Source organism: Hetaerina americana, unplaced genomic scaffold (assembly GCF_022747635.1).
Source record: "Hetaerina americana unplaced genomic scaffold, ioHetAmer1.1.p SCAF_1, whole genome shotgun sequence".
Taxonomy (NCBI): domain Eukaryota; kingdom Metazoa; phylum Arthropoda; class Insecta; order Odonata; family Calopterygidae; genus Hetaerina; species Hetaerina americana.
In genome coordinates this window covers 43,335,120-43,351,253 of record NW_027286069.1, presented here as the reverse complement: position 1 = coordinate 43,351,253, position 16,134 = coordinate 43,335,120, and the positions used below count along the sequence as shown (strand labels likewise).

Here is a 16,134-nt window from a genome sequence, read left to right as displayed (position 1 = left end):
AGACCCCTAAAATGTACACTCCACAATGGATAGGCGCCAGCTATGTGAACAGTCAACCGCGAAAGTGGGAATGGGCTGGATTTTGAAAGAATGCCCTTTTTACTTTCTGGGCACGAACTTTTTTTATTCCTTTTTTACTTAAAATTGCTAAACAACCTTTAGATGAAACAAGCATTAATAAAAATAATTTTTTTTCGTATATTATTTATTTCAATTGGAAATCAATGGCAATCGAAAAGATCTTAACCATAAAACAATTGTCACATATCGTAACAGGTTCATTAATTTCTAAAGGCTGCGCCGCACATGACTGCATGACACGAATTCCCCTTAATGCCTTATGTAGCAGCATTCTCACCACACGAGAATGGAGACATGAGAAATCAAAATAAGACCACCACGGTCGAGATTTTTTTTCGGTGCAACGGAATGAATCATGTTCGTCGACTAGGAGACTCGATGACTGCTTGGCGCTGCGCCTTCAGAGCTCATTTCTATTCGCGCACGCGGCGGCGATAGTTGAACGTATACCTAGGCCAGGATATTCATCCCTCTCATTTTCCCCACCTTAACCCCGTCTCCCTTTACGCCCCCCTCAATCACAGTCTCTCCCCGCGGGCACCCCTCTTTGCACTTACCCCGCCTACCCTCTCGCTACCCCATCATTCCCGTCATCCATCCCTTGGGGCAAATAAACCCCTTCGATTCCCCTTCCACCCCATCCCCGCTCTCTCATAAACCCCCCTCACCGATCCCCCCGCTACCATCCCACATCCCCCGCAGGCAGCTCATGACCTTGGCTCTCTACCTGTGGGTCATCGTCCTGTCAAGACTCTCTCTCTCCCTCGTGGCTTGGGCAACCACGGGACCACCACCACCGCGAGTACTGCAACAGATTCTGTCCCGCCGACAAACACGGTACGGAGGGAGTGCAGAAAAGAGGCCGCGGATACGTGATGCTTCGAGGGGAGGCGGGGAGAGCGGGGGTCTTAAATGGAAGGGGACGCCGCATTCGACGTTCTCGGATGGCACGATTTTGCCTTCGTTTGTTTATTTACGTCTCCATCTCGGGTGCACTGAAACGTATTTGCGAAGAAATTTTATGTTTCTCCGTCGGTTGATGATACAATTTCAGAATGTCCAAAGTATGCCTATCGATATGAACTAAACATTTAAATTTCCCTTACCATAAAATATAGTTCAGAGAGCTATCTAAATATCTTTTCTTTGACCGAAGGTACCATAAATGTGTTAAATCATATAATGTCCATTCTGGAAGGCTGTGTTCTTTATTAAAAAATTAATATGCAATTACCTCTCAATTCAAATAAAATATTGTAATATAATAAATGCATGTTATTCGTAGCTTTAGTGTCCTACAAGTGATGTACTTTTTGCTATTATTATTATACTTAAGACTGACACTTATGAGGTGATACGATGAATTGAATAGGCATCTGAAAATATTTGTCGGAGGTATTTTAGAATTGACCTGCCAGAGCATAAATGTACTCCATAAAGTATACATTTATTCTTACGACATGACGGCCTAAACAGACTATATCTTCTGCATCTAGCGCTTGATTATCCCCTCCAAGCCCAAACTCGATGCTACAATTACTATTGATAAATATTAGTTTACGATCTGAATGTACAGTTCTGCGCGGAAAAAAGTGTGGAACGGAATCGCTACCTCCCTTATCTTCACTCCAAAGAGAAAATTACTCGCTTTTCACCATACCATTATGTACGTAAATACTTAAATCCAGAAATAATCAGTTTTCAACCAACGAATAAAACAAGACTCATACATACTTCTTACATTGAGCTCATTGTTACGGAGGACCAAGACGTTAAATCTCATTCATTAGACGTACACTATGGAAGTCTACCAGGCATTTTGACAACCGCTCACGTGACCCGCAGCGTCAATAACAGATAACCGCTCCTCGCGATACGAGCAATTGGATAGATGGGTGTGGAACATCGCGAACTGCGTCGTGTGGGTAGGCAGCGGGGTAGAGTGGTTGAGGGTAGAAGGGACGAACTCCATTCGTATTCGTTAAAAAGAGTCGTTGGTGGGAATATTCGAGGACACAGGCGCGCCCGTAGCCCGGGTGGAGATAGGGCGACGATAAGAATTTGATTCCTGAAACTGGGAATAGTACGAGTCGACGTCACCGCCCTTCTTCGTCAAGCGCGGGCTTCTGCTCGAATTCGTTCCCTTTCTTCTTGTCCACCATTCAAAGAGAAGTGGCGGGACTCCACGGACGCCATGTTTTCATAAGGTTTTTCGCGGCTGAGTCCGTGAAATTCTCAATTACGAGTATGGCTAGTCTTTCCTCCAGGGAAAAAAATTGGGGATGAAGCGTCATGATCTACAAGGGCCGTGATGATGCCTTTTCCTGGGTATTCTCAACGCTGTCCGAAAACATCGGGCTTTATACCTGTATTTCCTCAGGCATATGTCGTCTTATTTCCAACGACGGGTGATCGTTAATTCTCCAGAAATGTTTACTATTAATGAAAAACTACTCGCAGAGAAATTAACTCAAGACAGAAGTGTTTCGCGAGAACTCAGAGATACAACAGCAATGGGATGGCCACAGTCTTGAGGTCAGAAACGTCCAGTGGCTCAAAGATCACGAGTTATAATTCCTTCTTGGGCATTGATTTTAGCATTGGTTACTTAGGCTTAGATGGTGGGATTTAATCTTAGACATCGCAGTGCCTAAACCCAAAATCTAATAAAACTACAAAATGAATCGTCGAACTTCCCTGAGAAATCATTCCAATTCATAATCCATGGTTTCATAGATAAAATGAAATGCATTCAATGTTCCCGGTTACCAGCTATGTCGTGTCCACTAATTCCTTAAGCGATTCTCATAACTGCAATCGAGTGAAACATCACGACATTAAAACATTTATGACTTAATCTGCTTCGTAACCCTCAATGATCTGGATGTCTCACCTCTGGCACCACGGTTAGTGTTTACTTTCAGTAAACAAAAATGTTTGGGTGGACAAAGACGTCCGCCGCTCGTGTTAAGAATATAGTATAAGCTCAATCCTTCTCACGCCTCAGTGCCACTCACGTGTTCCCGCCCTCCGTCCCGACCTTCCTCCCTTCATGCCTTCTGAAATCCGTTGTGCCTGTGGGCGACCATTCATGTAAAGCTCAATACACCCAACTGACTCAAGTTTAAATCCTATTATGCATTCCCGTCACACAGAAAACGTTTTTTCTATCTTCAGAATCCAACGATAGCAAGAGGCAGGGCTGACCGCGAGTTATGTTCGGTCGTGTTCTATGGTCGTACTCTTCCATCCAATTGTGTTTTAGGAATTCGTTAGATCTTAAGCGCCAGCACCTCGATAGTCTTACGAATACAATAAGTATACTTCATTCCATTCCACCCTGATGAATACTTTTCGGAGGGTTCTCACTTGGAAAATCCCGTCAAAATCGATCCATGGTATTTGCAAGTTCCATATTCTATAAACAGGATCAAATCGTTGTTAATTACGACTAAAGCTCTCAAATGTCAATACAACACTGCAAAAATGAGCTGGAATGCTAAGAGGCTTCCGCAAATATCTCAATTAACGAACCCACAACAGTACGTTTGTACTCGGAAACCACTACGTGAATGAACACTTCACAAACACATCTCGGGGAGGGGATCCGCCCTTTATACGCTTTCCCTGAATCCAACACTTGCTCCTGAGTGGCATGTGCGCTGAAAGGGTGATAAACAAATGTTTTGCGCCCACCGAAGCACAATATGAAGCGCATCGACAAAAAAGAGCTATTCCCCGTTAGATTTGTAGAAATTAGATGATCGCTCCTCGAAGATCATCATCAAAAAATAATAAAACATCAAAATACCACTGGTGTTAAAGGAATTGGGCAAAATCTTGCCCATGGTGGCACCGTGCCAACCAAAAAAGAAACATGAACCGAGACGGCGCGGGACAAAATTGGGTAAAAACCGCACGCCGACGAAAGATTATTAAAAGTGCGTCCCATTATCAACACCATCTCGGAAATTGGACCGCTTCATCACCGGAGGAATGGTGCGTAGGAGAAATATGAATCTTTTTTGGGGGTTTTGGGGGAAATGCGAGTTGTTTTTTGTGCATTTCCCGGGAAAAAGAAGAGGTGGCAACGGTGGAACGCCGTGTATAAGAGCAGGTGAGGAAGGACTGGGAGGGGAAAGGAGAAGCGGTGGAGGGAAGGTTGAGTGAGGGGGGGGAAGGCGTGAGGCGAAGCGGTCGGGGGAGGTAGGAGTTACGGGTGGGCGGGGCGCGTGGGGGTGGGTGGGGGGTGTGGAAAAAAAAGAAGTAAGGGAAAGGGATGGGCGGAGTTTTCCGGGCTGCGGCACTGTAGAAAAACACGGACTTCTCTCTCTGCCTTTGGAGGGGGCGACGAATTGATGGGTGCGGAGGGAAAAGACGAAGAAGAAGCGCCCTTTCTTCGGCTAGAATGGTCCAGGCGGAAAAGATGGAAGGGTGGGGAGGGGCGGGCGGAATGCCAGGAGAGGAAGGAGGAGGTTCGTTGTTGAGGGGATGACGATGGGGGAAAAAAGAGTCGGGGTTTTAGGGGGGACGCGCTTCATTCCTTCACAGGGGTCCCTATTCTTCGCGAGAAATCGAAAGTGAGCAGCACCTCAATGCCTCGCAGATAGATCCGTAGTTAAGGAAGGCCCTATTTTTTGCCACAATCGCATTTTTTTCTCGTCTTATCAATTTTCACTCTCAGTATCTTCTCTCGTTCTCCTCTCTTTTTATTCTCTTAGTTTGGGAAAGGTTCGGTCTTAATTCTTATTTTAGGCCATTTATTTCATCAGAATTTTTACAAATACTGAGCTGCGCGGAAACAACAATGTGACTATTTCAGGGACGTCATTTTTGTTCATTTTGATCGCTTGCTATTTCAATTTTGATATTTGAAATTATAAGTATCGCTAAAATTTCTGTCAGCCTTCTGCAAGAGAAATCTAGCCAGCGAATTGTTTCATTGCGAAAGTCATAGCCTTTTAATTGGAAATGCTTTGCCGCTCCACTTGATGATCATTAACTCATTTTTCTTCGAAGATATTTTTCCGATACATATACTTAACTCTTTTATTTAATAGGTGCGCTTAGAAACCACATTAGCGCTCATAAGTAGTTAGCCATAACGTGCCACAAGCGATGCCCTTCGCCGTGTGTTGCCCTTACTTAAAACCTTAGAACAGCACAACTGCCTATACTACCGTCATCATTCTTCTTTTGGACCTTTACTGAATGAAAATCATCGCTGCGACTGTGAAAACTTGACCGAAACCATACTTATTTTCCCCTTGTTGTAGTCACAGATCAATGCTACCAGTGTGATTAATCTCCTAGGTCCCCTCTGATCCTTTACATTATTAATTTTAAGAGAGGGATGAGTCTGGATTCACCGTCTCCACGTCCCCCTAGGCGAGTTGATCGAGTGATTGGAAAGAAATATTGGGTGCTTGAGGGTGAATGGGAGTTTCTGGATATAAATCTGACCAGCCGAAATATTTTCTACCCCATTCGTCATCTGACGGTGGAGTTGGCGATGACTAAATCTCGTTCAAAATCCCCCGAACCAAGTGTTTTAATAATTCCATATACTTAGTATATCACAGCAACTTCCTAGTATTTACGAGGCATGACCTCGATATTTCACTTTTGACAATTGGGGCCTGCTCGAGCATTGCGTCACACTCCGCCACTTCCGCCTATCCGGTCTCCCCACGCTTTGCCCACACACTCGCCCTCCCTTCGTATTCTACACTTTGTTATTATGCATCGCCCGAACGCCCCATTCTCCCCCGTACACGTAATATATAAAAGTATCGGATGAGCTAATAAGTGTTTTTATGTCTGCGGAGTATATTTTGGACTTATTCCAACCATTTGACCTTTCCGCCATGAGAACGGGATCGTTCAATTTTCGCTGATCAGCCTCGATCGTTTTGCTTAGTCTTCTACCTTTCAAGCAGAGACTTATATCTCATAATAGCTAAGAATAAGAGAAATCTTTAATACACGAGTCAAACGCGATTCTTCTTTCCCGACTGTAGGCGAACTCAAATCCCCTTCCCCATTGCCAAGGTCTGTCACGCCATCCCCTCTCACCCACGGCCTTCTCCATATTAAGATTACGAACGTTTGAATTCTCTTACCATCTTCTTGGCGTAATAATAGCATGGTCCTTCATTATAACATAAAATTTAAGAGCTGCCACGGAAGAAATTCACTGCGCCGAGAGAAAAAAATCCAGCGCTTGGCGGCATTAAATGAGTGGAATGTCAAAAAGAGGAAACAAATAATAAAATTCATAAAAAAAGGCTGAAAGAAGTGCACGCATTTCCTGGGGCCTTTCCTATGTGGCAATGATGAACAGGGTTGATAAGTAGCATGGCAGATATGTATGAAACAAGATATATTAAAAGGAGAGCGAGGAATTCGTGAGAAATACACATATTGAAAGTAATTTTGTTAGGATAAATCATTTATGCTGCTGTCGCAGATTCACTACGTTTGCGGTTACATATTTCAAAGCAGAAGATTCAGCAGAAATGGGATACAATACTTAAACATCACTATGAAGTAAACAGCAAGACAGAATAGTGCCGTATAAACGTCGGCAGGTGAAATGCTGGGCCCATGGAAAGCCCGAGAAAAGTTAACCAGAAACGTGTGCCGGGAAAACACCAAATACTAGAGAATTGTACCTACTAACTAACTATACTACCTCTTAATTTTACAATATCATAAAATGAATGAAAAAACTGAATGGCTTTGATGGATGCTGGTAATCAGTTGAAAAATGTCAGAGTAGTTAATGAAATTTTTGTCACTTGTCTAGTGGCCTCGTTTACTTAAAAAGACAAAACAAATTATTTGTTCTCTTCGAAAATAAAATCTCCCTATTGTTTATTAGCGGTAATACAAGGAGCAATTTTATTCCCTCAGAAAATACTTTAAATACGTCGTATATATGCCTAAGTTTCAGGACTGCCCCGTGGAATTCACGGCGGTTGGTTGGCCACCTTACTGGAACAACCCACAATGAATTCCATGACAGTCGGCTTTACTTTAAGCGCATCCCTAGCCAGGGCTGGCTCAACGCAAGAGCACTGCCGATGGCTCATTCGTATATTCTGAGGGTGCGGGTCCTTCCGGTCTCCATTTCTCCGCGTAGCCAATTGGTCGAGGGAAATGTTTAAATGCTGATGGACTCACGGAACCCACCGCCTCGGGGTTTTTTCTCACCTCTCCACTCGAACGGCGTCCCAGCGTGAGACAAAGCGAAAGGTGAGCGCGAGAACGGAGGTCTGGAACTCGAAGGCGTGCCTCGAGACACCCTCGCCGTCCATCGCCGCTTACCCTGAATTCCATTCTACGCCAAATCTCCTTGCCGGCCGGTCCCGACCGCCCTGTGTGCTGCACGGCCATATTTATGGCGAACGGGATCAGCGGACAGGAATCTCGTCTTTGTGGCACTTTATTGAGGCCTTGATTGCATTACTGCGTCGTTTTTGAGCGCATAACAGAATTCGCACCCTTATTTTGGTCAAAGAGACGGGGCCCTGAGATTGGAAATTTACGACCAAGTGATCTTTGTAGGGAAGTAGAGGGAGGGGGAGAAGAAGCGTTAGCCGCCCGAAAACGATATTTTCGGTCGTTTCGCAAGCATTTTGTACCGCACACCACTCTCCATTGACTATGCGCAATTCTTCTCAAAACGGTCAAAAACCTGAACATATCCACCCACGCAGCGCGCTCGTGGCGGGTATGAAATCATAAAGAGTTGTTCGTCTGAGTCCCGGTCTGGCCGCTTGATAAATATTCGAAGCAAATGATTGGTATTAAAGGGGGCGTTTTTAAGTGCCGCTGTTACATTCAAGTTTAGAGACGAGAGTGGATCGTAAATAGGCAGTTTTCGATGGGAGCAAATTATCACACTGGCATTAGTTGTGAGAGCTGCGGGTACAATGAGCGGTGGAATGGCAGAGGGGGGAGATAAGGAAGAGTAAGGGGATGGGGGAGGGGCAAGGGGAATGGCGGACCAAAGACGACTGGAAGCGGGAGGGCTTGGCTAGCGCGGGTCATTGATTGCAGTCGCCCTCGATTAACACATCGTCATGTTAAAATATTGTAATCAGGTCCAGGGGTGTTACCAAGCGGAAAAAAGTAAACAATGAGTGGAAAAGCTTGATATTTTAGTTCCTTTGTCGGCAAGGCGAGAAATTTAAATCGACCAACGGAGTATCGAAAATGCTCCGAAAGATTAATCCATTTCCTGGTTCGATTAATTGCTTGGTCTCCTCCAAACTACGCTAACAACGTCAGGAATTTATGACAACATTCCGTGATTGCATGCGACTGTGAGAGATAAAAAAATCTCTAGCCTGGAGCATGCATTTACAATGAATTGCCTGCAGGAATACGACACGGTTATTTAAATAGTATGAAATAAACTGAGTGGAATACGTACCCAAAGAACCAAATTATGTGTTGGTCATAAATATATAACTTCGAAATATGAAGCATGGTAAAGAAATTATATGTCCAGGAATTAACATGGAAATAAAGATTCCGAAATAATATTCTAAGTAATAATTTCAAAGTCTCCCCGAAAGATTTCAAATCTTCACCATTGGACTGCAGGCAGCATTTATGACAGGCATTTGTAAACATTTCTTTTTAAAAGGAAAAACCAGTTTCTCATTTTATTATGCCCTATAACTTTTATTATTCTATAAGATCGGCACACTTGAACTTTTTAAATGAATGGCATTCAGTATTAACGGGGCCTGAGTCATGTTTCAGGTCACTTATGTTTGTCGAAAACGCAGACTGAAAAGCGAATTCCTTGTCATTCCAAATTCCTCAAGTTTCGATGTCATCGATTAAGAGGGATTTGGATAATAATTACATTTTTTTAGGAATAGTTTGCATTCGCTTATGTGGGTTCATGCAAATAAGAGGCGTATTAAACAAAGGTGCGAATGTATTTTACCATTTTCGGGACCGAAGAGGGGTCAAAAAGTGAACTAGCTATGCCCAGAGGGCTAGAAATGAGCGTGCGCAAAAGGAGTTTGGTAGAACCTCGCCCCTAATACTCGCGGTGTGGGATGCGTTCTTAAATTTCCTGTAAGAAACCGGATAATGTTACTCTGCTGGGACGAGACTAAATACTTCGTTTCAATACGTGAGCAGAAGAAGAATTGCGTGATGTGGGCGCACCGCTCGTTGAAGTACGCCTCCCCCTTATGCCCTTAAACGAGGCCGCGGCAGCTGCATCCCACCCCTTATCGCCGAATGTCTCCGCTTGAGAGCTTTTGGATAAAAATTCCTCTGTCACTCGCATTTGTGTGGCTGCCTACATTGATGGCGATGAATCAAGGTCCAGTGCGATCATTTTAACGTCTCCTACCCGAGAAATGAGTGACTTACAATAAACAACATTGAACACTTTTATCTACAAAAAATAAGCGGTCCGAGAGTCATGGACTGGAAATATTTTAAGATTAAAGCTGGCGAAACATTTCATCCGCCATACTGTATCTGCAGTGGTAAAAATGAAAATGAAAAAATCCTCCAAAAGGGATGGGGCCAATGGGATTTTGCTAGTAGATGTCTCTTAGCATACCATGAAACTCCTTCAGAGAATACTTTAAACGAGCAATTCCAAAATCAAAACTATTTCTCTATCTATACCTAATGAAAGCGGTCTATGCCAGTAAGGAAGGATAAGTTATCAAGTGACCCAGTGAGCTGAACCCGACACGCTGGTGAATAAGTATTCTTGAAAAAGTTTTACAAGTTTAATCATATGAACTACCCGCAAACGTTGCTACTGGTTGGGTATGCCAATTGAATATATATTTTCTGAGAACGACCAGGGTAGATATATTTCCAGGACGTGCGAATTTCTCATCCAGAGTAGTTATCATCACAAAAAGTGTACCGAGGAAGGATCTGATGTGGTAATATAAATAAATCTAAAAGTTTTGTTGGGGAATTTCTCTTAATCGGAAAAGGAAGTATGACGAGCCAGTTCAATGACTCAGCAGAGTAGTTAATTGAATTAATTAACGTCGTGAAGCTATCGTCTAAGTGTCCTGGTAATGTTTAGCTCTTCGGATTTTGTTCGGTTGCGTCTAACGGTATAATAAGGCTAATATTTGTACAAGCATCGAAGAAAGATAACGTACTGAGATTTAAAAAAATTAGAGAGCCTGCTGAAAATGAACGTTTAAGTTACCTGATTATTTTAGTTCTCAATCTCAGAGTTTTTATTTTTCGATCACTGGGACACTGATTTTTCCAAAAAAATTGATGTAAGAAATTTTGGCGATTTTTATCAGATAATGAGAAAATCACATCCACTCATAAAACAGTGATATCACAATGATTTCGCAATTATCGTACGCTAACAAATCGCAACTGGAATGCCGCATCCCAGGAATCAATCTAAAATGTGGCCTATATTTGATATCACGGGGGAAGCATATATCAGATCACACCATTCCAAAAGCAGAAAAACATAAATGGAAAGATAGCGTATTCACATGTGAACGGATTAGTTTTATCTTGGAGTGGAGAGACTGAACTATATACGTTTGTACAGCGGAGGAGACGTGAGCGTCGCCAGGTAGAGCGAATAGGCATAGTAGTATACTAATTTAGTAGGGCCCTTCTTTTATTTTCGTTCTTGGCTTGCCTGGAATTCGGGTCGAGGTGGGGGCGAGGGTGGTAGATGCGACCCAGAGTCGGGAAGAGAAGGCTCTCTTATTCTCTTTCGATTCCACCTGGCGTCGGTCGATTCGTTCGAAAAAGACGCTCTTTGCCGGTCAGCCAACCGACTTGTCCTAGGCAAGAGAAGAGGGAGGTAGCACAGCCGTTAGCCTCGTTTCTCTCCCTCCACAACAGTTGAACCACGAGAACAAGGAGCGGTGTGCGATAAACCTCGCCTGGTACCGGTTACACAAAAAAGTTTCATTTCGCAATGCTTCGGCTTCAATGCCACTGCTATTGATTTCGATTACACGGTTTTTCCGCAGGCGTACTTTTTCTAGAAATTGGACTTAATTCCTATGAAGAATTTCAAGATGGTTGAGGATATGCAGAATATGAAATATTCAACCCCTTGATTTTTCCGTCCCTCATCGTGATATTTTGAAGCATCCCTTTGCTCGTGCTTCAGTATTAACTGCAACACATGCACGTGTCAGATAGAATGTTGGCACTATTTCCCGCAACATATCATGAGAGTGAATCATTTCTAATATAGTTTCTGCGAATGATTCGTAATACTTCCTTCATCGTTGACAATTTATGAGTTCATTATTCCCTCATATCTCTTTTCCCCTTAAATCAACGAGGAAAAAGAAATCTTGTCACTGGCGTTATCTGGCCACGACAGAGTAACTAGTTTTCTCACCAAGTAACCCAAAGGTCGCGGGTTCAAATCCCCGAAGTATCATGGATATTTATTGTTACTTTGGTTCTAGTTGAGGGAGTTTCCCGATTTATTCGGATATAATACTTTATAAATAAAATAATCTAATTCAATATTGCTGCCGAAAAAAGTCAATGTCGAGGGAATTCTCGGAGCTTCTCGTAGATTATAGTCAATAACGGGGTTTATTAATTATAACAACGAGTTTTAGGCGATATTAAACACAGCCCTCAGTAATATTATAATCTAGGGAGTCCATTTGGAATCTCAACGCCCGCGCGCCAACCTTCTTCCAAAGGGACGCTTCGGGCAGAGATAATCGGCGGTACACCACACGAGATCGGGTGGGAGTAAGAAGAGGAGGCGGGAGCACGGAATCGTTAGAGGAATGGCTTAGGAAGAAGGCAACAGGGTTTGGGAAGGATGAGGAGAGGTTCGGATGAGGGGATAGAGGGAAGGGAATGGGAAGGTAGAAGGATGGAAATGATGATGCTAGTCGGCGAGGTCGAAAGAGGGAATGAGAGTGTGAAAATGCCTAAAGAAGGAAGAGATGAGAGGGAACTGAGGGAACTCAACAGGTGCTCCGAATCCTCGCCTTACGCAAGGAAATCGACACGCTCTTTAGATAATTAATAAGAATGCGACGCCACCGTGGGCTTTTGACCTCAGAACAACGTACTCTTCGTTATTTTCATTAGTAACAATTGGAAATCGCACCATGAGGTGCTGCTTGTATTGCCATAAATATCGTATTTTTATCTTCAATCGAATTCCCCTGCACATAGTTGATTTAATCATTCCGTTCGGTGACTACAATATCCTATTGGTGGATTCTGATTATAAGCAATGAAATATATATTAATGTAGTTTTCACTCATATTAATTACCTTATTTAACGCATAAGCCTGAAAACCTGATAGCTCATTCAAACACTCTTCGATGTGTACTGAATTCTCGACATGAACAGCAATGCCGCCCTTCATTGGTGAGCGGCTTTATATGATAAGCTAAACACAATGAACGAAACGTAAGATAACTAATGAGGCATAACAGTAAACAATGGGAACTGTTACCAAATATGGCTCTTCGGGTCAAGAGACGCCACGTTATCGTAAGTATAGAGTTTATGACCCAATTTAGGAAGATATCTCTACACAACTGCATGAAGTCCCTCCAAATTGCACGAGAAAAAAAAAGCGGGGCAGAACGAAATGGGAAATCAGAAAACCTTATCTCACACACGTTCAAAAATTCAAGCGCATCAGGCATGAAAATGCCGTTCACTAATGAATGCAATGCTTTCTTAAGGTAAAATTATAAGGAAAATATCCAAAATTTCTTGCTTAGACAGCATAAATGCATGCTGCTGTATATGACTCCGGTTAGATTATATACAAACAAAATAAAAATTACCTACTTCGCCTCTCTTCATTACGCACAGGAAATCTTATTGGTGAGAAAAGAAGCTACTATCTTAAAAAGCTGAATGGTCGATTCAAATTTGAGATTAAAATTATTCTAAGCGATTATAAAGTAATACTTGATAGTTTTAATATTAAGCAATATTAATGTTATAGTTCCATGCACACATTTTTGTCTTTGTCGTAAACATATAATGCGGTATGACGTTTTTGGCATGCTGTTTTTACGCTCAAATAATAACTACATTTCAAAAGAAGCAATTTTTGTACCGATTCACTTTTAATGGATATCTACCATTTTTTTCCAATAAACTTTTCAATTTTCAAGACAAACATTTTGGTAAACAGAGTGAAGTCATTTTTGCAGGTATAACAATGATAATTACGTTTTATTTCCTAAGAAATGAGGATTTTATAGAAACGATCATACTTTTTTATTAATTAATAAGCGTTTAACCCAAAGCAGAAAGTGCTATATTTTGTATAGTACAGAACTGCAGGAATAAAAATTAATCCTTCGATATAAAGAAAAATCATAACATAAACACATATCTTAATGGCAGAATCACTTAGAAGGCGGCTTGAACGGCCGGTTATATCCTATATACGATTCTTGCAAAAAAATGCAACCAGATGCAATTTCTTTCTATGGAAACATATCAAACCCTTATGAATCTTCTGTTCTTTGAAAGTCACTTCACAGGGAAGCAGCTATGAATTTGGTTGATTCCAACGCAATAAGTCTACCAATATCGCGAGTAAAAACTTGCAGTGCAAAAAACCTCAGATACCTGTACATGGCCAAAAACAGCTAAAATTTATCTTGCGTTTAATGCGCTAAAATTGGGAGGGTGGAGGAGAGAACTGGATCTGTGAATGTAGCTCCATGAGCGCCTTGCTTTACTTACTTTTTTCCACAGACAGGAGTAGCTCCCACTTAGTAAGGCGATCAAGACTTCCTCAAGCCAGAGGCGTCACTTCTCGTCAAGCCAATGGAACAGTCGGAGTCCGTTGCCTAGGTAACGAACGACCCGGAGGTGCAACAGGCGACTGACTGACTCGCCGGTTGTGATGGAGTAAAGAATAGGAGAGAGGGAGGTCGGAAAAGGGATAGCGGGGAGGGGCGCCCAGGGGAGGAGGAGGGTGAGGGAGAGGATGGATGGAGTGTGGGGATTGGTGGAAAAAGACCCAAGCAGTGGAGGGAGATGAGTGAAGCCTCTTGGCAGACAGCGCCGAACTACGGCAAGTGCGGAACCTGTGACACGTCACATTGTATAATCACGGTGGAAATTCAAAGGGGACTTTTTGTTCTTTCCTAAAAATGCCTTTGTCATGACGATCAGGGAATTTTGACAAAAAATATACCGCCAGTTTAACCAGGAAATTGCTGTGCTTGGAGATAGAGAGAGCCTATTTATCAATCATATTATTTTGTGTTTCACGGAATCATCTACTGGCAACTAATGATATTCCAAGGGATCAAGGGTCCCTATGTGACGTTTTCCGCACTAATATTGAGCAAAAAACTCAATATTTTCCCTACATGAGGATATCCTGATGTAATTTAGCATTTTTGTTAGAAATTCATGCTAAATGTTAGCTTATGTGCCCCGGGAATCTCGTGCGGCTGTAGTTTTGTGTACAACATGAGAATTAAATATGTACTTCTTTTTGTTAGCTAAATAAAATCTTTTGAAGCAGTTGTTAAATATTTTTTGGGATCCTCTTTTTAAATATTCTGGTAAAGTATTTATTCCACATAAACTGTTCATTATTTGGTATGCTACTGGGGTTTCAGAGCCATGTCTTGTTATGGAATCGTTACCTTGCGATTCACAGCAAATGCAGAGCGGTGGGGCAAGATATCCGCTACAGGACTCGTTACTTTTTTCGTTCTACCGCGTAAAAATTGTATGGGTTTTGAACTTGGAAAAGGTGGAAGGGTATTTATGTAGACTCGTGAGATTTCGAAAACTACTTTCGATTATTTTGATCCGAATATGTAGCTCCGTCAATTACGGTGGTCCTTGTTTGTCCACTCTTAAGGTCTTTCTCCTGATTATTCGAGAGTAATTGGTGGTGTGGAGTGAGTACCTTCCTAAGTAAATATGAGTAAATAAGTATCCGAATATTATTTATATTGACTTCGCATTGACGAATAAAAGCTCTTACATTTGTGAATCCTTGGTTAGCTTATTAAATGAATAATTCAATAAAAAGTTCTTTACTGTTGAAATGGTTGCATTCATAATATATTTTTAAAAATATCATAAAAAATGCTTGAATGCAAAGAAATCCAAATATTGATAGAAATGATATACGTATTTAGACACTATCAGATAGGGAATGTTTGGTCAGAGGTCCAGTTACGGAATTGGAATTTCAGAAAATAGAAAAAATATTAGACAAACGCGAAGAATCCGCTTTTATTTAATAGTTCTCTAAATAACAATGTCATTTTCCAGTTGTCTCTCGGCAGCATTATCTGGATAGCTCAAGTCCCTAATACAGACTGGAATTATCAATAACATCAAACCGAATAAACTACATAAAAGTCAAAAAGGGTATCTTTTCAGTTATTGATAAGACGTGATTTCCTTAATCTCTATTCTTAAAGAATTAATTTCATTGGTGTCTGTAAAATGAAAACATTTGCTTTTTGATTCGAAAGACTAGAAGATTTTTGTGTTGCTTACCCTCCATAACTATTCAATATTTTATTTACGCAAGTTATCTTATGGATTTTGTAATGGTACCTGCCTTTTAGAGCGTCCGTTCTATTGTTTGAAAGTTGTGATAAATTTTATTAACCGGAAGCGTCATGCGGCCCATTATGTTCAGGCAACGTTGAAAAATAACGTTAGTCTTTACAAAGAGGTGTCAAACTGTCTTTTATGCGGAACCTGATCATATTTTCATGGAGGATCATCTGTCAACTGCTTTTAACTTTTCAGGCAGATGAATCTCCTTACTGCACTTGAAAAAGGTGATTGTGCCACTGAAATACTATAAATACAAATTTGTGAGCATTTTTATGTGTTTCCAAGTTTTCTATACCATCGTGAAAGTGAATATAAGGTCATTCTTATGAATAATCTTAATATATTTACGTTCGTGAGTGTTTTTCGTAAACTATATACGTATAATGGAAATGTTTGTAAATGAATTCATTTCTGTTTCAACGTATTTTAAACAGTCAATCTTTATGCTACTATTTTACTG

The 16,134-nt window shown here is 41.6% G+C and overlaps 1 protein-coding gene across 1 annotated transcript in view; it reads right to left on the bottom strand.

The window, feature by feature from the left end:
• Positions 1 to 13,975, bottom strand: part of LOC139691325 (aquaporin AQPAe.a-like) — a 52,283-nt gene extending 38,308 nt beyond the window's left edge. Inside the window, exon 1 of the mRNA XM_071589091.1 lies at positions 13,821 to 13,975. The gene's annotated coding sequence lies outside the window, so the exon portion shown is untranslated. The remainder of the gene's footprint in view (positions 1 to 13,820) is intronic.
• Positions 13,976 to 16,134: the final 2,159 nt, after the last annotated feature.